At 40.3% G+C, this 24,672-nt stretch overlaps 1 long non-coding RNA gene across 6 annotated transcripts in view; it reads left to right on the plus strand.

The window, feature by feature from the left end:
- Window positions 1-36: 36 nt before the first annotated feature.
- Window positions 37-24,672, plus strand: part of LOC121016775 (uncharacterized) — a 79,535-nt gene continuing 54,899 nt past the window's right edge. For 2 of the 6 annotated variants that reach the window (XR_005784448.1, XR_005784452.1), the window contains exons 1-3: window positions 46-238; window positions 10,572-10,678; window positions 19,225-19,320. This is a non-coding gene — a long non-coding RNA (uncharacterized LOC121016775). Of the gene's footprint in view, window positions 239-10,571; window positions 10,679-19,224; window positions 19,321-23,730; window positions 24,588-24,672 lie in introns of those variants that run through there. The other 4 variants (XR_005784451.1, XR_005784447.1, XR_005784449.1 and 1 more) reach the window with 4 other exon arrangements.

Raw genomic sequence — 24,672 nt, forward strand, 5'->3', positions numbered from 1 at the left:
GGCGCGGGGAGGGGGAGAGGCGGCGGGAGGGGGAGCGCCCGGGGAGGGCCGCCATTGGCCAGCTGCCGCCGGGAGGGGAGGGCGGGGGGCGGGCGAGGCCGAGCGCCCCGCTCCGCCGTGCGTTCGCCGCGCGCGCCCGCTGCCCTCGGGCGCCCGGGAAACTTCGCGGCCGGGGCGCGGGGAGAGCCGGCTGGCTCCGTCGGCAGCACGGTTCCCAGACTGAGGACGGGGGCTCCAGGTGAGAGAAGGGCACCCACCCCTTACTTGGGGAGGTGTGTGAGGTCCGGTGACTTCTGAACGCCGAAGAGAGCCTGTTGACTCGTTGGTCCGCACACGCCTTCCGGGGGCGCCGTCGGCGCGGCCAGGCAGCCCGGGTGCCGGGGTGCAACCGAGAACGGGGCAACGCGGCCCCTGCCCCCAGCACCAGGAGAGGGTCGGGACCGACGCACGCGGCTGGAGGGGGGGGGGGGTCAAAGTCAGCTTGAATAGGGGACTGTGCGCCAGCAGGCTAATTCTCGAGGCCACTGTGTGAGGTCATGCCCACGTTAAAGGTAGAAAATAGGCTTACAGAGGCCGAATCAGCCAAGGTAACACAGCTCGTGAGGGGCCAAACAGGGATGGAAATTCAAGTTTCCTCTCAGCTCATGTTCTTCCACCGAGACCCTTTGGCGAACAAATAACCCCCAATGAAGCTCCTCCGAATTCATCCTGTAGTTGCTGAGTCCTTGCCTCCCAAACTCCTACCTTTTCCCTCCCATGGGCTGCTAACCTTGCCCGAAATAATAGCTAACAACAACCAAACGAGTTCCTTCTGTGAGTCAGAAATTGCGCAAAGGGCTTTATAAACAGCATTTCACATAGTCACAAAACCCCCATGGGTTACTACACTATTCTCATTTTAGAGGTGAAGAAATTGAGGGCCATGGAAGGGACGTGGTCTGCTGTAGTTTAAACAGTTAATAGATGACGAAGCCAGAGCTGAATTCAAAAGGGCAGTAAAAGAGAAGTGGGGTAAGGGGTAGAGGGGAGGAAGAGGAGGAGGAGAGGGCTTAACCACTCAGTCATGTTGCTGATATGCCCCTTCCTTCTCACTCGCTTTGGACTGGATTCCACATATGAAGTGGTCTCCGGGCAACACAGATACCCCATCTGTTTACTACGAAGATTTGCCAAAAAGGTTTGGAGTTTGTGTGTGTTGGGGGGCGGGAGGGAGTGACTAATAGTTAAGAGTGGGGGATGAAAATGGAAATGAGTAGTTAGGAGTCTGCTAAGGGGAGCCCGCAGGCCAAATATGGGTAAGAAAGAGCACATCCAGAGTAGATGCCCCCCGCCCATGGATTTTGTTTGAGAAGACTAGAAATTTCGTAAGAACTCCATAGGGCCAGTTGCACCATCTGCAGTCAGCCAGTTTTGTTCCTACTGCTCTTCCTACATACACAGTCTAAAACAATTGGAAACAGTTGTTTCAAAAATAAGCCATTATGCAACTTAACAAGGGGAGGGGGAGAGAAGGCAGTTATCAAGTACTTAGTATGTGACCTGACATTTATGTATATAATCTTGTGTGTGAAGTTGCTTAGCCTCTTCAAGACCTCACTTGTCGTTGTAATCTGTAAAATGGAGCCAACAATATCTACCTCGGCTGTTTGTTACCAGGACTCAATGAGACTTCGTAGATAATGTATCTAAGGCAGTCTGGCACATCATAATCTCTCCACATGTATTAGTTATATTTCTCAGTGCCCACGCTAATTAACAAAAACAAAAAGCAAAGGTGAAAGTTCAGAGGTTCTCCGCGGAGCCGTGGTCAGCTGTCGCACAGTCTTGCCACTCTCCGCAGCACCCCTCCTCTACATAGCCCTGCCTTTTTGAACTCAGGAGCTGCCATTTTATTTGCTTTGGCCACTGAAATATGTGCAGAGGTGATGTGTGCATTCTGGGCAGGAGTTTTCAGAACCGTTAGAGATTTGCCATCTTGTTTGTTTCCTTATACCACCACGAATACAATTTATTACACAGAGGCTACTCTGACAGCCTGGGTCCTGGCATAAGACTGATGAAGACCAGGGGCACCTGGGTGGCTTGGTCTATGAAAGCATCCGACTCTTGATTTCAGCTCTAGGTCATGATCTCACGGTTTTTGGGAGCGAGCCCTGCACGGGGCTCTGCGGTGACAGCACAGATCCTGCTTCATGTTTTTTCTTCCTCTCTTCTCTGCCCCTCCCGTGCCTGTGCTCGCTGTCTCTCTCTTAAAAATAAGTAAATAAACTTAAAAAAAAAAAAACATATTGATGAAGAGCAGAGCAGCAGCTGGACTTTATGAACATGGAACCGAGCAAGAAATGATTTTGGGGTTGCAAGTACCTGCGACTTTTAAGTCTTTTGTGACTGCATCGCTTCTCGGCCTTTTGGCTAAGATCAAGTGTAAGTCTTTTGTGACTGCAACGCAATACAACCTGGGGTGATTCATACGAGGATTCATACAGCTAGGAAGTAACTGAACCATGATTCTGCCTGAATCTGTATGACCTCATTGTCCTTGCATCCTTGCTCTTTCCATCATAGTCAAGTAGCTTATGGCTATAACATCTCCTGCTTAATGATGATAATTATAATAGCTTATATTAATTCAGTTCTCAGTGCATGCCAGACATTGTGCTGAGTGTTTTAAATACATCATTTAAACCTCACCTCAAATCCCTCTTTTATGGATAGTGCATCCAGGCTTAGAAAGGCTAGCTACCTTGCCCAGGGTCATCTAAACATAAACATCTACTAAACGTGGCTCTTTCGACAGAGAGAGTGATTTATTTACGCTGTTGCCCACTAGCATTTCATTTGAGCTGGGGAGTGGACACAGCTGAAGTGTGATTATTGAGCCTGTCCCCCTAGGTCTTTCTTCACACCCAACATCTCTCCTCACTAATATGGTGGCAGATTTTTCCAGTCCTCCAAACACCATGTGAAGGAAGCCAGAATCGTGGCAAATGGCAAATGTGTCATCGCTTAGACAACAATTACACATTGTCACAGGATGCTTTTCACGTTCCGGAAATGTATGAGCTTCCGACAGCTGTATCACCAAAATAACCCAGAGTTCCGTATCACATTTGCAATGTTAAATGTTTCGTAGACTTTGGGGTTAGAACCTCTGTCTTCAGACCCAGAGATAACAGTGGGTTCCCTAAAGAACTAGGCTGGGAGAAGTAGGAGGGATGGTGTAAACACTGCCACAATATCATTCTCAGTGGCTGAGGGTGACACCTTCTCTTCTGCCACAAGACGACAAAAGATAACTTCTTTCTTACTATAACAGTTTATTACATTGGCTCAACAATCATGTTAAGTAGGGTGAGGCGTAAGCAATCCATTTTAGTGGCCTGTATTGGTTATGTAAATCAGTTTCCAAATTCTTCTTTTATTTTCGACCAGGGACTTAGGTTGATGAAGACTTCCTTTGATGTGCCAAGGCAATTCATTCATTTACTGCCCTGGTTCTCAACAGAGGGAGGTTTGGGTCCTTCCCTCCCCACGGAGACATTTGGCATTGTTTGGAGACACTTTAAGTTGTCACGACTGGGTGGGGGAAGGGGGAGTAGAAAGATGCTATTGGCACCTGCTGGCATCCAAAGTGTCGCGGCCAAGGATACTGCTCAACCTCCTACAATACAAAAGAAAGCTGCGCGCAATAAAGATTTTTTCAAAAACTGTCAGTAGTGCCTCCGTTGAGAAACCTTGACTTAACAAGTTAGGACTTCAACAAGTAATTCAACAAGTAAGGACTGCATGCTTATTATGTGCTAGTACTGTTCTCGGTACTATAAAGAGCTTGACAAAATCCCTGCCTTCACAGAGTTTACACTGTAGTGGGATATATTACAAATCCAATATGTTCCAGGTCAACATGTGGTAAAACAAGCAAATAAAATTTAAGTTATAAAAAGGACCATTTTGACTCTCACAGGGGATCAACATTACAAAAACTGAAGTACCAAACTGCAGTAGATGAACTTGAATTATTCACGCAATTAAATCTTGCTCTCAATAACAGGGAATAAATAACATGCTTGGGTTTCATCTTCCTATATGTCTTCTGGCAAAGAGGAAAAAGTAATTTAAAATTTTATCCATAGCACCTTAATACAGGAGGAAATACTATCCATATGTTATGACCTTTAAAATACCGGAAGTAAGTAATGAGTGGAAGTCAAATGTCATATATTGGACTCTCTGCTTATGCTGCTAACCTAAACTTTCCAAATCTTTCCTTGACTAGTGAGTACAAAAGCAAAGCCCAATAGCATGTCTCTGTAATTATTTGCTTATAAATTTGGCTTGCATGGGGCTGGTACACGGTCGAGGAGTTGGTGTGGAAATATTTTCAAGAATTCGAATTTTACAGTAAGTGGCAGCAATATCTGTCAACACACAGATCAAGTAAAGCCATCTTTATTTATGTTTCAGTCTTACATGGCTGCAACATAGGGGCATTTGGGTGGCTCAGTCAGCTAAGTGTCTGACTCGTGATCTCGGCTCAGATTTTGATCGAAGGGTTGTGAGTTCAAACCCTGCTTTGGGCTTTGTGCTGGGCTTGAAGCCTACTTTGAAAAAACTGGCTGAAATACAATATACAAGGATGTGTGCATGTTTACTTGGCTTGAAACTTCATCACAAAATAAGATTTCATAGGCGTCTATGGAATTACTAGCATTCAAATAAGATCATTCTTTTTTTATGAAATGTTTACTTATTTATTTTGACAGAACGCATGTGCATGCGCACACACTCATTGGGGTAGGAACAGACAGAGAGAGAGAGAGAGAGAGAGAGAAAGAAAGAAAGAAAGAAAGAAAGAAAGAAAGAAAGAGAATCCCAAGTAGGCTCCATGCTTAGCATAGAGCCCCATCAGGCTCCAAGTCAGGATCATGATATCATGACCTGAGTTGAAATCAAGAGTCAGATGCTTAAGTGACAGCCACCCAGGTGCCCCAGGATCATTCTTAATTAATAATCATAACTGACAGGGGCACCTGGGTGGCTCAGTTGGTTAAGCATCCAACTCTTGGTTTCACTTCAGATCATGATCTCCCGGTTCGTGGGTTTGAGCCCCACGTCAGGCACTGTGCTGATGTTATGGAGCCTGCTTGGGATTGTCTCCTTCTCTCTCTGCCCTTCCCCTGCTTGTGCATGCTCTCTCTCTCTCTCTCAAAAATAAACATTAAAAAAATAATCATAACTGATGCAAAAATTCAAATATCAAGACTGATGTGGACTCACATCACAAAATGCTTTCACTATTTCTATTTGCATCTTTGTTTTGTTTTTTTTTTTAATTTTTTTTTAACGTTTTATTTATTTTTGAGACAGAGAGAGACAGAGCATGAACGGGGCAGGGGCAGAGAGAGAGTGAGACACAGAATTGGAAGCAGGCTCCAGGCTCTGAGCCATCAGCCCAGAGCCCTACACGGGTCCCGAACTCACAGACCGTGAGATCGTGACCTGAGCTGAAGTCGGACGCTCAACCGACTGAGCCACCCAGGCGCCGCTGCATCTTTGTTTTAAACAAAAGATGTCTGTGTAAATATGGCCTGGCTTGAACACATGGAAATTTAGAAGACCAAAATGCATGTCCAAAGATTCACCATTGACCTCAGGGAATACAAATTGCAACAGTAATCATAATAATGACTCTCAGTATTAAGTAGATGTTGGATAGAATGCTAAGTGCCCCTATTGGCATAACTCAGTATCCTCATCAACCTCATAAGTCTTTATCACTTTCTTGCCTTGTGTAGACAAGAAAATACAGGCTCAGAGAAATGCAAAATCTCAGCTAAGCTTTTATAGACAGTAAACAGCAGAGTCATGATTTTTCTCCTACCCTTGTAACTTTCTAAGAAAAAAGATACTATGCAGTTTCCATTGCAAATTTGAAAATGTCACAAGCTTTAGGCAAAAATATTTTTCTTGCTGAAACAAACGAAATGTCTCTGAAGAAATAAAGATGGGTATCATTGTCGACTCCATGTACAACTTCTACCGCTGTTTTTCCATGAACCTAATTAGAAGAAACTCCTCCCCTTCTCAAAGGCTCAATCATTCTAATTATTTTTATCTTTCATCATTAACTGCATTTTCCAAAATGCTCATCCTTCTTGACATTCTTCTTGGATCACTCCCATGTTTTCACAGACTCATAGATCACACCCGCTTTGCGTTAATCTCATGTCACCCACTGCAAGTTTTGAATGACATAAATAAAGCCCAAAGAATGGATACATCTTGACTAAAGTGTTACTGCCTGAAAAAAGGGTCTAGCATAAGAGAGGATTACTCAAATTCTGGAAACAGATTGACTGTGCTCCTCATATCCTGGCTCTACCACTCCCTTGTTATGTGACCTTGAGCAAGGCTCTTAAACTCTTTTCATTTAGCTTCCTTATAGCAAAATGGAGATTAACTGGACATCCAATTGCTTTGTAAGGAGGGGTATGTGAGTTTTCACAAGTAAAGGACCCAGAATAATACCTGGCATTAGAGAATCTAGTACAGAAAGCTGCTAAAAAGCCAAGACATAAGACCTACCACATGGTAGGGAGACAGCCTATGACATTGGCATCCCAAGTGACTGTCATACACCACGACTTATAAACACTTAAAAATCATTTATTTTCTATCTCCTTTTTTTCTTTTCAAAATTCTCATTTCTTTTTCCTTCAAATGTTTCTTGTCTTTTCCTTTCTCCTTAAACTCCAAGCTTGTCATTTAATCTTAGGGATTTTCTTAGGGGGTTGATAAGAACATTGGTAACATTCTTTTTAGGAGGCTTCCCAATATACATACACTTTCCAAGAACATACAATTCAATGTGAAAGTCTTTTTTTATTTCTTTGATGTTTACAAGTAGAGCTTTGACAGGGATTGTTAGGATGTTCTTAAAAATAGTTTTACTTGGGAATATTTGTAATCTCCAATAATTTTATCCTTGTTTTAGGGAACAGTTACATACATATACTTATAAAACCCTTACAGATGATAAAGATAGGAAAGATCAGATGAATTCTTTCCTATCTTTAATAAAAGTCTGTAATCCAAATTAGACACTACATGCTTGTCATTTTAGTAAATTCTCCAGATGGTCTATAGACCTCATGCCTCAGTATGACAAAATGGCTTTTGTATCTACTCTAAATGAGTCCAAAGAAAACCCCATCCTATTCAACAATTATAACACATTTACTTATTCCTTACCAATATGAACCTTTAAGTCAAAAACAAACTCAGATTAATTCAAACACGAGACATTGGAAAATTGACCCTTTTGTCACTTCATGGTTGTATTCTCTGCTGGCCAAGGTCCTTTCACACAGCTTGACAAGTGTGTGTGAGGGCACTGCTGGACCACACAAACACAAATCCAATACCTAAAATTAGATCTTTACTAAATTACACTGCACTGCACTTTTACACCTGCTTGGCAGATAATACCCAGAAGAAAGGTATAATTACATAGGTTCTTTGGCAGAAATAGAAGACAGGTTAAAACCCAAAAAGTCACTAGAAGAGAAGGAAGGAAGGAAAGACGAGAAACAGAGTGGGGAGGGAGAGAAAGAAGACAAAATGAAAGAATCCTTTCCCCAAATCATGGTCAGCAGATATCAACAGCTTTCTTAGAAATGACTTCTAATGAGGATGTACTATGTGCCAGTCACTGTGATAAGCTTCTTATACCACTACAAATTAGTTAGTATTATCCAGAGTTTGCAGATAATGGAACTGAGTCATGGATAAGTTCAAGACTTGCCCAAGTTCATACAGCTAAATGGAAGTGAAGCCAATAATTCTTTTTTTTTAATGTTTATTTTAGAGAAAGAGAGAGCACATGCACATGAGCAGGGGAGGTGCAGAGAGAGAGGGAGACAGGAAATCTGAAGTAGGCTCTGCACTGGCAGCAGAGATCCTGATGCGGGACTTGAACCCGTGAACTGCAAGATCATGACTTAAGCCGAAGTCGGATGCTCAACCTACTGAGCCACTCAGGTGGCCCCGAACCCAATAACTCTTGAGAGCTTGAACTAATTTTATACCTTCTAATTATCCAAAATATAAAATATACATCGATTATCCACATTCTCTTCTTTTTTTTAATTGTGGAAAGAACATGTGTGGATATCCAGGTTTCACAACATCATTTGCTGAAGAAACTGTCCTTTCCCCATTGGGTATTCTTGATAATCTTGTCAAAGATCAGTTAAACATATATGCTTGGGTTTATTTCTGAGCTCTCTACTATGTTCCATTGATCTACGTCTGTCTATATGTCAGTGCAAACTATTTTGATTATTGTAACTTTATATTTTGAAATCAGGAAGTGTGATGCCTTCAGCTTTGTTCTTAAGATTATTTTGGCTATTCAAGGTCTCTGTGGTTCCATATGAATTTTAGGATTGTTTTTACTATCTCTGTGAAAAATTCTATTGGGATTTTTTAAAGTTTATTGTTTTGAGAGAGAGAGAGAGAGAGAGAGAGAGAACATGAGTGGGGAAGGGTCAGAGAGAGAGAGAGAATCCGAAGCAGGCTCTGCACTGTCAGCATGGAGCCCAACGCAGGGCTTGAACCCACAAACTGTGAGATCAATGACCTGGAGCTGAAACCACTCGTAGCCACGAGTCAGGCTACTGAGCCACCCAGGCACCCTGCCATGGCATTGTATCAATGATAGGCATTGTATTGGTTGGAGGTTGCCTTGGGCGCTACGGATATTGTTAACATTACTAAATATTCCAGTACACAAATACACATTTATTTCCATTCATTTATGTCTTCTTTAACTTCTTTCAGTGTTTTGTAATTTTCAGTGTAAAAGTCTTTTACCTGCTTAAGTTTATTCCCAAGTATTCCACACTCTCAATCCTCGTATGTCCTACTAGTTTTCATCTCGCTACTAGTAATTTTTGCAATGTCATTTATTATTGAGAACACTTTTCCCATTTATTTTCAAGATTTCTAAAGGTTTTATTTATTTTTTTTAATTTTTTTTCAATGTTTTTATTTATTTTTGGGACAGAGAGAGACAGAGCATGAACGGGGGAGGGGCAGAGAGAGAGGGAGACACAGAATCGGAAACAGGCTCCAGGCTCTGAGCCACCAGCCCAGAGCCTGACGCGGGGCTCGAACTCACGGACCGCGAGATCGTGACCTGGCTGAAGTCGGACGCTTAACCGACTGCGCCACCCAGGCGCCCCTAAAGGTTTTATTTTAAAGGATTCCTTATTTTACCTTAGTGTTATAGGTTGTTAAGTACAAATGAGGTGATAGGAGCATGTTTGATTAAAAAAATTAATCAAGCCATGAAGAGGCATGGGGGAAACTTAAATGCCTATTAAACATTGGAAGTCAATCGGAAAAGGCAGCACAGTATATGATTCTGGCTATATGACCTACCAGAAAAGGCAAAACTATGGGGACAGTAAAAATGACATTGTTTGCCAGAGATTGTGGTGGAGTAAGGGATGAATAAGTGACACACAGAGGGTTTTTCAAGCAGTGAAAATACTCCATTTGATATCATGTGATGGATACATGTCACTTTACATTTGTCCAAACCTATGTTATATATAGTGCCAAGGATGACTGTAATGTAAACTGTGGACTTTGGGTGATTACAGTGTGTCAGTGTAATGTCATCAATTGTAAAAATTCTACCATTCAGGTAGTGGCAGATGATAATAAAGGAAGCTATGCTTGTGTTGGGGTAGAGAGTATATAGGAAATCTCTGTCCCTTCTGTGCAATTTTGCTGTAACCTAAAACTTCCCTGAAGAGAAAAATAGTCTTAATTAAAAAAAAAAAAAAAAAGATCTAGCAACCATAGGTTAACATCCTGAAGTTAAAACAAAACAAAAAAAGTCCATCATTACTTAGTGCTTTTATTTTACTAGCCAGGGACCCATCATACTCAATGATAGAATAACAAATAACACAATTTTCTGCAACTCTTCGAGTAGTGAAATGAATATGGGATTACTTTTTCCTTAGCATGATCTATAAATTAAGCAAGAGAAATGTAATTCTCTCTGCATGGCTTTATTTCTATATGAAGATTAATTAAAGGTAATGTTTTTTTTTTGGTTTTATGTATAGTTTGTGTGCATTTGTGTTCATGAGAGCTTATGAAGAGAAAATATAAGCACATTAACACTCTGATATCCTTTCTTCTCTTTATGTTACACATATTTATAAAAGTAATACACATAAAACTTCAAATAATCTAGAACTACCTAAGGTAAGATTTTTTTTTTCCCACCTCCTACTTCCATTGCTTACAGGAATATACAATTTTCTATATAGAAGTATATGTATGTGAATATATGTATATGCATATATATAAGAATATATTTTAAAAATATAATGTATATATCTATTTCAAATGATGCATATATGCTATCATTAATAAAAGTGAGTTAATACCATGTATATTATTACACAACCTACTTTTTTCACTTTAAATTTTAATAGGGTTTTTTCCTTGTCTCCACATACCAATCTATGTCCTTTTTTTCTTGTGGCCAGGTGGGATCCATATATGATGACAAGAGCTATAGCGGCCAGCTTGGAGTCAAGGATGAAGGTCATATCTGGAGGATGATAGCATCATCTGATCTTTGATCTGTTACAAGGTAGTACTTTTTTCATGCCATTATGTTTTGGAGTTTGTTAGATTGCCTTAGACTGTACCCTAGTAAAATGTCCCTCATTGCTCAGTTCCAGTGGCATCTATTCTGGGAAGCCTAGATTTCCACTTCCTTCAGTCATAAACCAATCAGAACTGGCCATTCATATCCCAGTGCTCTTTTCACTTTGAAAATGTTTCTTTCAGCTTATAATTCTCTGGTTTTATTCTACTTCTTATAATGTAATGTCTGATGTTAACAAAGAAGCCTATCTAATATTCCAGACTAAGTTAGGTGCTTTTGTCCTGTGCTATCTTAATACCCTCTACTTCTGTATAACAATTATGATCCAATTTACCTTGTCACTGTTTACCTGCCCACTATATTATGTAAGCTCCACATGGCAGAATCTTGGCTGCCTCCTGTATCTCCAACTTCGACAGGAAATGTGGCACATCATAGGCTCACAGAAAATGCTTATTGGATAAATAAATGGTCTCCTTAAAGGTAGGAAATATAGATCAATCATATTTGTAGCCCATTCATTGCTAAGCCTGGTGTCTGGCACCCCTTTGGTGGCCCGTAAATGTAGAATGCAACAAACTAGGTTTGAATGGGATGCTATTGGAAAAGATAGGATGGGCTTAAAACATCAGTTCCAGGGGCGCCTGGGTGGCGCAGTCGGTTAAGCGTCCGACTTCAGCCAGGTCACGATCTCGCGGTCCGTGAGTTCGAGCCCCGCGTCAGGCTCTGGGCTGATGGCTCGGAGCCTGGAGCCTGTTTCCGATTCTGTGTCTCCCTCTCTCTCTGCCCCTCCCCCGTTCATGCTCTGTCTCTCTCTGTCCCAAAAATAAATAAACGTTGAAAAAAAAATTAAAAAAAAAAAAACATCAGTTCCGCGAAGGGCCGCGGGTAGGTATTTTTGGTGAACAGGATCTTCAAAAGTCTTGCAAAAAGTCTTATAAAAGACTTACCTGCCAGTGTTTCCATCAATGCATACATTAACATTTCTTTATTTCTGAGACATAATCACTGGAAGTAACAGTAAAAAAAAGAACCAGACAGGAATGGCTGTTACATAAATTCTAAGATGAGTCTTCTGTACCTTAAAAGCAGTTGTGTGACTTTTCATTTCAACTCGAAACCTCACACCCACCTTCCATGGTCAAGCATTTGTGAGCAAATTCATCATTAGTTAATTTCTTTAGGTATGGGGAAAGAGGTTCTACTTACACAAATGGGTTAGAATGGGATCATGTGTAACTTGTTATACCACCTGCAGGAAATTACTTCCCATCTGATGCCAATATACTTTTGTACTTTGATCACAAACTCCACATGTCCCCCAGGCTCTTTGCTTCTTACACACACACACGTTAATGATTACTGTCTGATTGTTTTCTCCACATTCACATATGTAGGATCTTGTTTTCTTCACATTCACCACGTGGGTAATATGTTGTGAGCTCAGTGAATATGGAGATGAAACCCCTGTTTGGGGTTCTTGTCTCCTCCCGGACATTAGCCTCTCTCATATTCAATTCTGTGTCAGCTCTCTTGCTGGACAAGAGAGAACTCCAAACTCATAGTCTGCAACACATAAGCAAATCATATCCTAGATTATTAAGAAAACAGAATTTATGCTTATATTTGGGGAAATAGATAAATGGGATACTTAAATATGTAAATGGTTTCTCATTTATTATCATTAAAATTATTTGAAAAATACCTTCACAAATATGTTGTATATTAAAATTATATAGAAATTGAAAGAAATATCTAGGGTTGATATGCTAAGTGAAATAAGTCACACAAAGACAAATACCACATGATTTCATTTATATGTGAAATCTAAAGAAATCAAGCAAACTAAAAAAACCCAGACTTTTAAATACAGAGAACAAACTGGTGGGGTAGGGGTAGGGGATGGGCAAAATAGGTAAAGGGGCTTAAGAGGTACAGACTTCCAGCTATAGAATAAATAAGTCACAGAAATGAAAAGTACAGCATAGGGAATATAGTCAATAATATTGTAATAACTGTATGGTGGCAGATGGTGAAAACATTTAAAAAAAAAGAAATTTCTAGGTTGACACAGTGAAGAAACTTCAAAAAATAACATATTTGGGACATTTACTTTGAATCCTCAACAGTTCTATTCAACTCCCCCATATGAAAACAGGTTGATATTAAGTTCTCTAAATTTTCCATATTTTCCACAAATATTTGTATATAAACAGAAGTGATCACAAACACATGTGTTGTATGTATCCAGAATAGATTGACTGATGTGATCAGTACTCTGCAACATGAAATGGAAATTTCCTTAATATCACCCAGGCCTCTCCTTTTGCTGTCTGCATGTCATGTAGTCCTTGACTATCTTCCTCTTTCAGAAGGCTCTGTGGGAGCTCTCAGCCCTCACTTATGACTTGGCATATAGAATCATGAATTAAATTCTATGCTCATTTTATTTGCTTATTTATATGAAGATTGATTATTCCACAGTGTGAAATAATGAACATTCAAGTGATGGGAAATCTGAATTTGTGAAACCATTTGTGGAGGTATTGACTGTTTCAGAATATTTCCACTGAAATGGATGATACTGAACAAATTGCCTTATTTTTTTGTCTCCCATGATTGCCCCAGGCCCCTGAAAGAAATCTCAGACATGATTTTGAATTGCTCTCTCAACAAAAAGTTATAGGTTATTTACAATTTTCTTGATTCTGAAATTTGTAATTTCCCGTCTCATTTAATAATCAGAGTAGCGGGGCGCCTGGGTGGCACAGTCAGTTAAGCGTCCGACTTCAGCCAGGTCATGATCTTGCGGTCCGTGAGTTCGAGCCCCGCGTCAGGCTCTGGGCTGATGGCTCAGAGCCTGGAGCCTGTTTCCGATTCTGTGTCTCCCTCTCTCTCTGCCCCTCCCCCATTCATGCTCTGTCTCTCTCTGTCCCAAAAATAAATAAACGTTGAAAAAAAAATTAAAAAAAAAATAATAATCAAAGTAGCAAAACTGAGTAAAAGTTAAATCTTTCCCTAAGCCCAAACCAACATGGCGGAGGATGCTGTGGATTGCTTCCCTCGCTCTTTCCTTGCTCCTCCTCTCTCCCTTGCTAACAGGTTTCTGGCAGAAATGAAGAGGGGTCAGTGTCAGTGAGTACGAAGGCTCCTAGTTGACTGATACTGTTGTAAATTGGCCTCGTTCCCTCTCAGCCTGGAAGACTTTCTCTTTTTCAGAAGGACACTCCCAATCCCTACTATCAGGGACCACTCACCTGGCTGTCATTGACCTAAGGTGTGTGCTCTTGCCTCCACTGGTAATGTATTCCCTTTGCAGCTTCTTAGGAAACTGGCAGCCCCAGGAGGCTAAAAGGATCCATTACATGTAATGTAACATGTAATGTACATGTAACTGATCCATTACATGTGGCTTATGGGTGGTCCACAGAAAAAAACTTGTGAATCCTTTTCCCCAATAAACTTTGAGAGAGCAGCTCACCCAGAGTTTCCATCTTTGACTTTAACATCTCTACCATTAGTTAACCCAGTATATTTCTCAGCAAGTAGCCAGACACCAGCACACTTTCTCCAGCTGCTGGGTACACACATTGAGCTCCATGTTCATGTCTGTAGGTTTTCAGTGAGCTCAGTGCAGGTCTGTAGTTTCATGCATCAGCTCTTAAAGCATCCCAGGAGAGCCCAGGGCCATAGTATAACTTTCGTGGGCCCTAAGCGACTTGCCTTCCTGGCTCTTTCTTTTCAAAAACATACTAAAACTTGTATTTTATAATTGCATTGGCGTAAAGGTGAATATAATCCAGACTGGATCATATAAATTTTTTCTTCTGATTTTTAAAGGATACTGAAACATTTTCATGAGCCTCTTCATGCTTCCTAGGCATTGTGCCCCTGGCCTGAGTGGAGAAGCCAGCCCTGAGTAAACCTGCATAGATTTAACCAATATATTGAACAAGTGAGACTCAGGAGGATGTTGTAACATAATTTTATTGTTTTATTTTCTCCTACTAACAATTTAGTGAGCACCTATCACGTACTAGGCACTGTATTAATAAACACAACAGGCACCTGTTGTTTTCAGCATTTGTATGTCAGATAGGTGATATAAAGGTAGTGAAAAAAATAACAGGGCAATAGTGCTAAAAAAAAAAAAAGAAAAGAAAGAAAAAGAAAAAGAAAAAGAAACCACAAATGCTTGGACACATTTATGTAATAGATTCTACTCTTGTCTGGGCCAAGCCCCACCTGGGGGAACATGGGCATGTACTTGATAAGATATAGTTGGTATAGTTGGTAAGATATAGTTGTGTTTCCTTTCACATTAATAATGAGTATGGCAAGGGGTGCCTGGGTGGCTCAGTCAGTTGAGCATCCGACATCGGCTCAGGTCATGATCTCACAGTTTGTGAGTTCAAGCCCCACATCGGTCTGTGCTGACAGCTCAGAGCCTGGAGCCTGCTTTGGATTCTGTGTCTCCCTCTCTCTGCCCCTTTCCCGCTCATGCTCTGTCTCTCAGAAAATGAATAAACGTTAAAAAAAAATGAGTATGGCAAAGTCTGTGTCCACTTGGATGGGGAGCTCTGGTTTGGGTCTCTGCAGCATCTGTGAACTTTGGCCAGGTACGCTAGAGTCCGTGTTTCTAGACTCAGTTTCTTCATTAGTAAAAAAAAAGAAAGGAAAAAAAAGAGAAAGAGAGAAAGAGAGAAAGAAAGACTAGAAAAGAAAAGAAAAGAAAAGAAAAGTTTAGGGGCACCTGGGTGTCTCAGTTGGTTGAGTGTCCAACTCTTAATTTTAGCTCAGGTCATGATCCCAGGGTCGTGGGATCAAACCTTGCGTCCAGCTCCATGCCAAGCATAGAGCCTGCGTAAGATTCTCTCTCTCTTTCTCTCTCTCTCTCTCTTTCTCTCCCTCTCTCTCTCCCTTCCTGCCTCCTTCTCTCTTTCTCTGCCCCTCACCCATGTGTGCGTACGGTCTCTTTCTCAAAATAAAATAAAATAATTTTTTAAAAATTTTAAGAGAAGTTGTCTCTAATGCCCCTGCTGCTCCATAACAATTAAGGAAGTGAGGTAAAATATATTTTTAAGTATTGATAAATCTGATTTAAGTCCATTAAGTGGACACGCACTCTGACTAAATATTATTTCCTGGAGCAAAAGAAACATCTCATTTATTCAGGAACTGTCTGTTGAATGTTCTACTCCACACAAATGTACCAGGGAGTGGGGTTACAAGAGTGAATGCATCAGGCAGGTTCCCAGCCCACGTGGAATGTAGAAGTTCAGTGATCAAATACCTTGTCCTCTTCTCTACTTGCTGGTATACTGAATATCATGGACGCAGAAGTATTTGTCACTGGCTAGAAAATAATCCTAGTTCTTATACCGATTCTTCAGATTAAAAAGGAAAGGAAATTTTGTTTTGTTTTGTTTTAAACAGCACAAATTTCAGTTGAAGAGTGTCATTGGAAACCAAACTGCCGCTGTATACTGTATACTTAAGAATGCATTTGAATTATATCTATGAGTTTGAATAGCTCCTGTGTTTTCCTTGGAGGAAGATACCTGTTTGGTCAATAAGCCAGTAATGTGCCCTCCACTGAATTTTAAACATTTCTATATTTTCTGTTAGAGAGGAAGGGCTTTTCTTACAGGGCAGAACTGGGTTTTGTGTTAAATGGCTAAGTACCACTTACATTTACATTACAAAAAATACTAGACTCTATTTAGCATTCAGTTCTGAGACACAATAAAAAAATACGCATACTCCTGCTATGTGCTGATAGGAGTTGTTTTGGCTTTTAATAAAATTACTTTTTACTTAGAGCCCTTCCTCTTAAAAGCTCAAAGATTCACTGCATGCTTAATGGGCATGTGCAACTTTGTCTGGAATAATTTTTTCAAAAAGACCTCAAGTCCAGAGAGACTTTCTAATGTATTATTATTTTGCTTAAATTCAAGCATCATGTTGCTCACATATCTTCTAATCGTTCCATATTTGTTGCACAGATTACTGAGTTCCTTCACCTTTTAATCTGCCCACCATCAGATAAAATCTCTATTCATATTTTTCTCATTTTATGGAACCCCTGTGTCTTTTGCCCTCAATCAGCTATTCCAGGCTCTAAATTATGAAGGCTGTGGAGTGGTTTTTTTTTGTTTTTAAGTTTATTTATGAACAAGAGACAGTGTGTGCTTGTGCATGAGGAGGGAAGGGGCAGAGAGAGAGGGAGAGAGAGAATCCCAAACAGGCTCTGTGCTGTCAGTGCAGAGCCCAGTGTGGGGCTTGACACGGGCTCGACGTGGGGTGTGATCCCACCAACTGTGAGATCATGACCTGAGCCAAAATCCAGAGTGGGAGGCCCAACTGACTGAGCCACCAAGGCACCCCTGAAGGATGTGGAGTTTTATATGTGCTAATCGCAAGTAGAGACAGAACAGCAGAATCGCTGTGGTTTGTCTTTGAAGACCAAAAGATAACATGTAAAAGCTATGTGACTTTGGGCAAATTACTTAATCTCTCTTTGTTTTAGTTGTCTGTAAGATTAGGACATATTAATAGAAAATACACCTCATGTGGTTGTTTGAAGATGTGGCAGTTTTGAAACACGACCCCCAAATTCTTTGACACTTTTCTCATCAAAGTGTGAAGCTGATGTTCCCTTCTATTTAATTTAGCTTTAGGGCTGCCTTGTCAATGGGATACATTGTGTCACGTTCTGAACTCTTAAGAAACTAGAAGCTTCTGCTTCTCTCTTGTTCTACTAACCAACACAGCTGCCCAGTCAAGTGAGAAGTCCTAGAAGCTCATGGCCAAACTCACCTGGAGAGGAGTGATCATGAAATATGGGGGACATAGTTCAGCCCATAACACCTAGGTTGCTTCTACATATCCTACAATGCAAAGGACAATCTCCTCCTTGCTAGACATACACACAATAAAGGAGTACCAGGCCCAAAATTTGAACAAGGGCAAGACTCTGGTCTAGAGCCTTGGGTTAGCACAAAACAGGGGCTCAATAAATTTTTACTGAATAATGAATGTGTGGCTAAAAATACGTAACTGAAACAAAGTTTGATAAAATGGTGCTTCCCTGACTACATATCATAAACTCTGATATTTTCTTTTCTATATTCTTAATATTGGTTGCACCCACTAAATTGGTTTTTAAAATCCTGTAGTTCCATATTTAAAAAGTTATGATATATAGAATGCTACCACCATGAGTCATTAGACTGATTTTTAACAGAGAGGCTAAAATTCATTCATCAAAATTATTATTTTAAAGTAGCCTGGTAGGAAGGCAATACAGTTGTTCAAATGATGCTGCAGACTTTCAAGAGTTTCAGGGCACCTGGGTGGCTCAGTTGGTTGAGTCCGACTTTCAATTTCAGCTCAGGTCATGAAACTCATGGTTTGTGAGATTGAGCCCCAGTGACAGTGTGGAGCCTGCTTGGGACACTCTCTCTCTCTCTCTCTCTCTCTCTCTCTCTCTCTCTCTGCCCCGCCCCAACTCATGTGTGCACTTGAGTGCACTCTCTCAAAATAAATAAATAAACATTTAAAAAAGAATTTATTTGGGGGAATAGACATTCTTTCCTTCAGAGTTTGTGGAACAATCATGTTATTTTATAGTACCCCACTTGTTTTTTAATTGTAAATTTATTATCTCAGTTGAACAACTGTCTTACCATACTTGACTCTAAATGGCCTTTAGCTGCTATTAAAATTGAAATCCACCCTCAAATGGTGATTACTTGGCACCTGTTACAACAATCAAAATAATATGCTATCCGTTCTAACAGCAATTCAAAACAATGGCTTACAAAACAGTTTTCGTGGCTTAGAATAACTGCAGGATGACTTTGAAGGTAGCCATTCTTTTCTGCATATTTAAGTTCTGGTGATATGTTCAGTGTCTATTACCTACATGTATGACCATAGGCTAGGGCTTATGAAAATGTATGACTTTGCCCAGTTCTTCAAATCATATGTCCTTGTTCTGATTATCAACACATTTTAAGAAAAACTTTTTGTAGTTTTGTGGTGAGAAAAATTGCGTGTTGACTTTTACGGAAACGATGGAGAAAGAGTTGTTTTCCTTAAAGGCACATTGCAACACCCTTTGTCACTGGAAAAAGAAAACCAAATGAGTTCTCTTTGACAGCTTTATGCCACACTCAAAAGATATTTAAGACCCATATTTTCATCCTTTATTCTGAAATTATTGAAATAAATGCTACATAAATGGAATTCTAATTCAATGTAATGGATCACAAAACATGCTATAAAGATGAAAAGGATATTTTATTATGCATTATAAATATGTTTTATAACAGTAATATATGCTCTTGGTTTAAAAGAAATCTTTAGAAAGTGGTATAAAATGAAAAGTCTCAGTGTCTGGAAGAAATCAGTTACTCATTTCTTTCATATCCTTGAAACATTTAGCACATACAACATTTTTATGCAAATGAAGGTGTACTTTCAAATTGTTTTTTCCCTCTTTTAATGTAAAATTTATCTTGCAGATCTCACATTGGAGCATATTTGCTTGCCTCATTATTTTCCATACGTATTACTCCATGGTATGTGAAGTGAGAGACTGTCTGATTCCAATAACTAAGGTAAGGAAGACGTTCAATTATCTTTATTTCTCTTTAGCTCAACTTAATTTCATCTCAAGATTCAATTCCCATGGGTGGCCAAAAACGGAATCTCTGCTACTTCAGGGTTTTTCTGCATGGCATTTATCTGAGTTCCATGAGACGTATGTAGAGCAGAAGTCCTAAGACATGAATGTGGCATCTAACAAGATGTTGTCTTGTTGTTGTCATTCTGTGCTGGCAGATGCTAAGATGTCTACTGTTCCCCCTGGTCCTCAAGCGCTGCTCCATGTAGATCTCTCTTGATCATCCCTGACTCCTACTCCAATTCCCTTAGATTCTTTGGATCTCCCTGATGTGTCTACGCCACTCTCAGACACACGGGATTACTGAACCATGCTGGCATTTGGGAGCCCTTCCTTCCTATTCTGTTTTTTCAGCACTGTGTCAGGATGCTGTCAAAATTGGTGGTCATGGGAGTTGGCTGGGGGTGGGGGTAGATTCTAGTCCCATGCAGGCCTCTATCCAAGAGGCAGCTTTTCTTTTCTCTTAGACTCAGCAAAATGATCTGTAGCTTTTGTTACTAACCGTCCCTGGATTCAGCCTGAAATGGAAGGCTCCTTTCTAGTGCACATACATGCTCCTCCTGTAACTCCTTCCCTTTTCCCAACCCAGGAAGTTTTTATCTTGGAGGGCAGATAAATAGGTTTCTCTTGTTTACTGCACAAGCTTCTAAATATCAGGGTCTAGGCATTTGAAACTCAAAAGCCAAATGTTCTCTACGTACTTGTCATTTGCATTCTGCTGTGCCATTTGTCCCCTGAAGCAAGGGACCCACTACACCAGGTGAAAAAGATAATCAGTCTTACCCCCAAAACAGGTAATATTACGAAATGTTATCTCGTCACATGTATATATGTCCTATTTGTGAAATATAGGTAGTAATTTCTGTTGTTCCATTGATTGCTGTTGCTGTTGTTCTAAGCCACATTAACCATCTTTGTCCATTAGCTTGAAAATTTATGGAAGAATATTGACAATAAAAGTCCTAGCTTTGGAATTCCCAGGAGAAAGTGCAAGGGAAAGTATCATTTAAATACTGATGGATAGGACAACATTTCCCCTCTGGAAAGGTTATACCACCACAATCTTGTACAGAAGTGCATACTTCTCAAAAATAAATAAAATAAAATAAAATAAAATAGTAAAGTAAAATAAAATAAAATAAAATAAAATAAAATAAAAAGTTCTGCTTCTCCATAGCTTTAGCCACTAGGATTTTATCACATATTTAAGTTTTTTCAGTCTGTTAACTGCAAGTATTATTTCCTGGTTTTTTGATTTTCCACCTTTAATTCAAAGAGAGTTTGGGGCACCTGGGTGGCTTAGTCTGTTGAGTATCCGACTTCGGCTCAGGTTATGATCTCACGGTCCATGAGTTCGAGCCCCGCGTCGGGCTCTGTTCTGACAGCTCAGAGCCTGGAACCTGCTTCAGATTCTGTGTCTCCCTCTGTCTCTCTGCCCCTCCCCAGCTCATGGTCTGTCTCTCAAAAATGAATAAACATTAAAAAAAATTATTAAAAAAACAAAAACAAAAGAAATTGAACATATTCTCACATTGTTTTAGCCCTTTGCACCTTATGTTCCCTAAAATGCTTATTGACATGAAAAAGATTGTGTTAAATAATCCTAAGGTGGTTTAAATAGAATCTTTTTAAGAGTTACATATTTGCTTATTTTTGTTTTGGGAAATGGATTACATAGAATTTAATGCAACTATTTCCCAGTCTCTACTTCATTTGACAGCAAATAAATATTATATAGGGTTAAGAACAAAAGAAAAGTGAAAATGAAAAACTGAGTCGCCAACACACAGCTAATAATTATGCTCTGACTGTGTTGTAATATCTCCACACTGGAAAGAAAAAGCTAGTTCTTACCAGGATGGTGTTTGTCCCAAGGGTCACATGTTAGCAGCCATGAGAACTAACAAAGTCAGTAAATGTCCCATGAGCACGTGTAATTATGCAAAGATCCCAGTAACTGATTAGTACAATGGATTTTGGTCTCAATGCAGGTGATTGCATCGTGTCCATTTCACATGTCCTGTGCTGTCACTGCTTCCGAGTTTCCACTAGAGTAGATTTGGTGCCATGTAGGAACTTCAGGAGGAATAAATGAGGCCTGATTGCCAACTGCATGATTAGTTTTTCCACACCTTAATTATGTAACATCCAAAATATCTGACTTTTCAGTCTTCAGATCTTCTTCATGCCCATTTCGTATATTTCTTACTTCATACTTACTTGTATCTTACCAAAATTAGCATACTGTCTTCCAGCTAGCAAGTGCCTTACAATATGCATAACTCCTTAGAACCACCGTGCTGCCCCTTTATCTTGATAATTGCTACCATGCCCTGAAGCCATACTATGTGCCAGGCAACTCTCCTGGCTAATTGTCATCCACCCCCATTTTACAAACAGAGCCGGAGGCTCAGAAAAGGCTAAACAACTTGCCCAGAGTCAAAATCCAGTAAATTCCAGAATCAGCTTTAACAGGTTCTGGGGGTTCTGATAAATTCTGCAAGGAAAAAGGAGGGAGATTTTTAACATGAGCTGGGCAATTTCTCAGAATAGACTTTGCTGCTTAACAGCTAGCCACACCAAGGCCTCCTGTACATTGCTTTGCCTCTGGGCAGCTAGCTGTTCCTTCAGTGCTCTGACCAGTTCTGTTTAATCCTGTTTAAAAATTCTAAGGATGAGTAAGGCAGCCTGTGTTACCTGACCCTCTGACAATTTTTCAAACTTGGACAAAGGCGCCTTAGGAGGAATAGACTAGATTCCTGATTCTCCACCCCACCTTTTGGACTCATTTCCCCCATGGAAATGGTTCTGGAAGGGATCATTTCCCTGCTTTCTGCTTCTTCATTCACCCCTCACAGTCTTCAGACACTTCATCTCACCGTATTTAGCTGACTTACAGAGTGAGCTTGGAAAGGGGCTTTCCCTCAAGAGGCAGAAAGAGAAAGAATGGAATTTGGAAAGAAGGGATTGAGAGACCATTAATCTTGTGAAGGAGGCTCATTGGTAGTGGAGGTGTTGGAGTTAGATCTGGATAATGGAGCCCTTGAAAATATCTCAAGAACACAGGAGTTTGAGAAAAGCAATGCTCTTCAGGTAAATGTAAATTGAACAACTTTTCGGGATAGCACTTTGGCCAGATTGTCACAATCCATAGCCAGAGACCACAGCCACTGAATTCCATGCCTCATAACTCAGCCCAAAGCAAGCCTGAAAGTCTAGCCCCTCATTATCCTTATGAAAAGTAATTTTATTTGGGGGTTTAAAACAGGGAGAGTAGCCCTCATATGACCTGGAGGCTTTAGACTGCAGTGACCGATTTAATATCCTCGTTTTGCAAAACCTAAGGTTCACGAAGGTAAAGCAGCTTGTCCAGGACAACCCAGAAAAAGAAATATTTCTGCTTACATTATGATTTTTGACTACTATTAGAAGAACATTCCAGTTTAACATTTGTGATCCATTTAATACATAAATGTTGCAGAAAATTCAAGTGTCCCTGAGAAGCATTTTCCCGTTTGAGAGCTAACACTTCCTGAACTAAGCACAATGCCGGGAGCAGTGCTATACCTGTCTGCAATATTTCACTTAATTTTTACAATATCCCTGGGAAGAAAGAAATTGTAGAAATCCCCATTTTATAGCAGAGAAAATAAAAACTCAGAGATTTTAAGTAATTTGTCAATTGCTAATATGTAGCATCTTACCCAAGTTTTCGAATTCCAAAGCTCAAGCAGGCTCATAACTTGTGTTACATGCTGAGTTGCTACACAGCCTTGGCAATATTTATTTATTTATTTATTTATTTATTTTATTTATTTATTTTTTTAATTTTTTTTTTCAACGTTTATTTATTTTTGGGACAGAGAGAGACAGAGCATGAACGGGGGAGGGGCAGAGAGAGAGGGAGACACAGAATCGGAAACAGGCTCCAGGCTCCGAGCCATCGGCCCAGAGCCCGACGCGGGGCTCGAACTCACGGACCGCGAGATCGTGACCTGGCTGAAGTCGGACGCTTAACCGACTGTGCCACCCAGGCGCCCCAGCATTGGCAATATTTAAAAGGAATCCAGGGCCACACCTCAGAGGGGCTTACATTTGCTGTTCCTTCTCCTGGAATGCTCTTTCTCTGATACCCACAAGGTTTAAACTTGCACTTAACTCATGTCTCTGCTCAAATGTCACCTTATCAATAGTACTTTCTGACCACTTTGTATAAAATACGCCCCCCCCACCACCTACCAACACTTCTTATTCCCCACTTACTCTGTCTCATTTTCCTACATAGAAATTATTATCATGTGACATGCCATGCTTGTACTTCTGCATTGTATCTCTCTTCGCTCAGAAATGTAGTCTCCATGAAGTCGGGAGCTGGAGTCTGTTCCCCAGATCTCCAGGACCTAGAAGAGTGCTTGCCACACCGTAGATGCACACTAAATATTCGTAGAATGAATAAGTGAGTGACTGAGTGAATGAATGAATCAAGAAGTACATCCCATCCCCATCACCAGTCTCATACGATATCTATCACAGAAGCATCTGGGGAATTCCAGGCAGTGTGATTGAAAAGGCATCTGATTTTTTTTAAAAAATCCAGTTGAATAAAAGAATATTGCATTATGTCAGTGGCTGGTATTAAAGCATAGGAGGGCATAAACTTGCTCTTCAAGTACTGACAGCTGGCAGAAGAACGCTCAAGTCTGCTCTCCTGGTCTGTCCTGCTCCTTCCTCCTTGCATAGCTATGTATATTCAAGAGTCACTGGGGACACTCAATCTGAGAAATGTAGAAACAGCATTTTTTTTCCTTTTTGTAAGCCAAACACTTATTCCCAGTGGGTAACATTTAGCAGTGAAGTGGTTTTTTTTGATGCTAGCACTTATCAGTGTTTCAGAAATATATGGTGTAATTAAATTACTCAAAGGTTGTGCTTTAATCAGGAGCAAATTTAATGAACAATTCAAGCTGTTCATTGTTAGGAAATGGGAAGAGATTGACAGAATGTTTTCATTACAGCCTCCAGAGTCATCCAGAAGAGGGTGCTAATGTTCTTTATGAAATATACCAAACACAAATACACTCTCACTCCACAAAGCTTTCTTACATAACTGATCAAGTGATACTAACTATATATATGCACTGAACGTTAAAAAGAAAATGTATACACATAGGCAGCTCAGGAGTCGAAATAATTGCTTATTGATAGCACAAAAATTTCTTATTTTAAAGTTTTATTTAGAGAGAGAGCAGGGGAGAGGTAGAGAGAGAAGGAGAGAGAGAATCCCAAG

This window comes from Herpailurus yagouaroundi, unplaced genomic scaffold (genome assembly GCF_014898765.1).
Source record: "Herpailurus yagouaroundi ecotype Mexico unplaced genomic scaffold, PumYag 213, whole genome shotgun sequence".
Taxonomy (NCBI): Eukaryota; Metazoa; Chordata; class Mammalia; order Carnivora; family Felidae; genus Herpailurus; species Herpailurus yagouaroundi.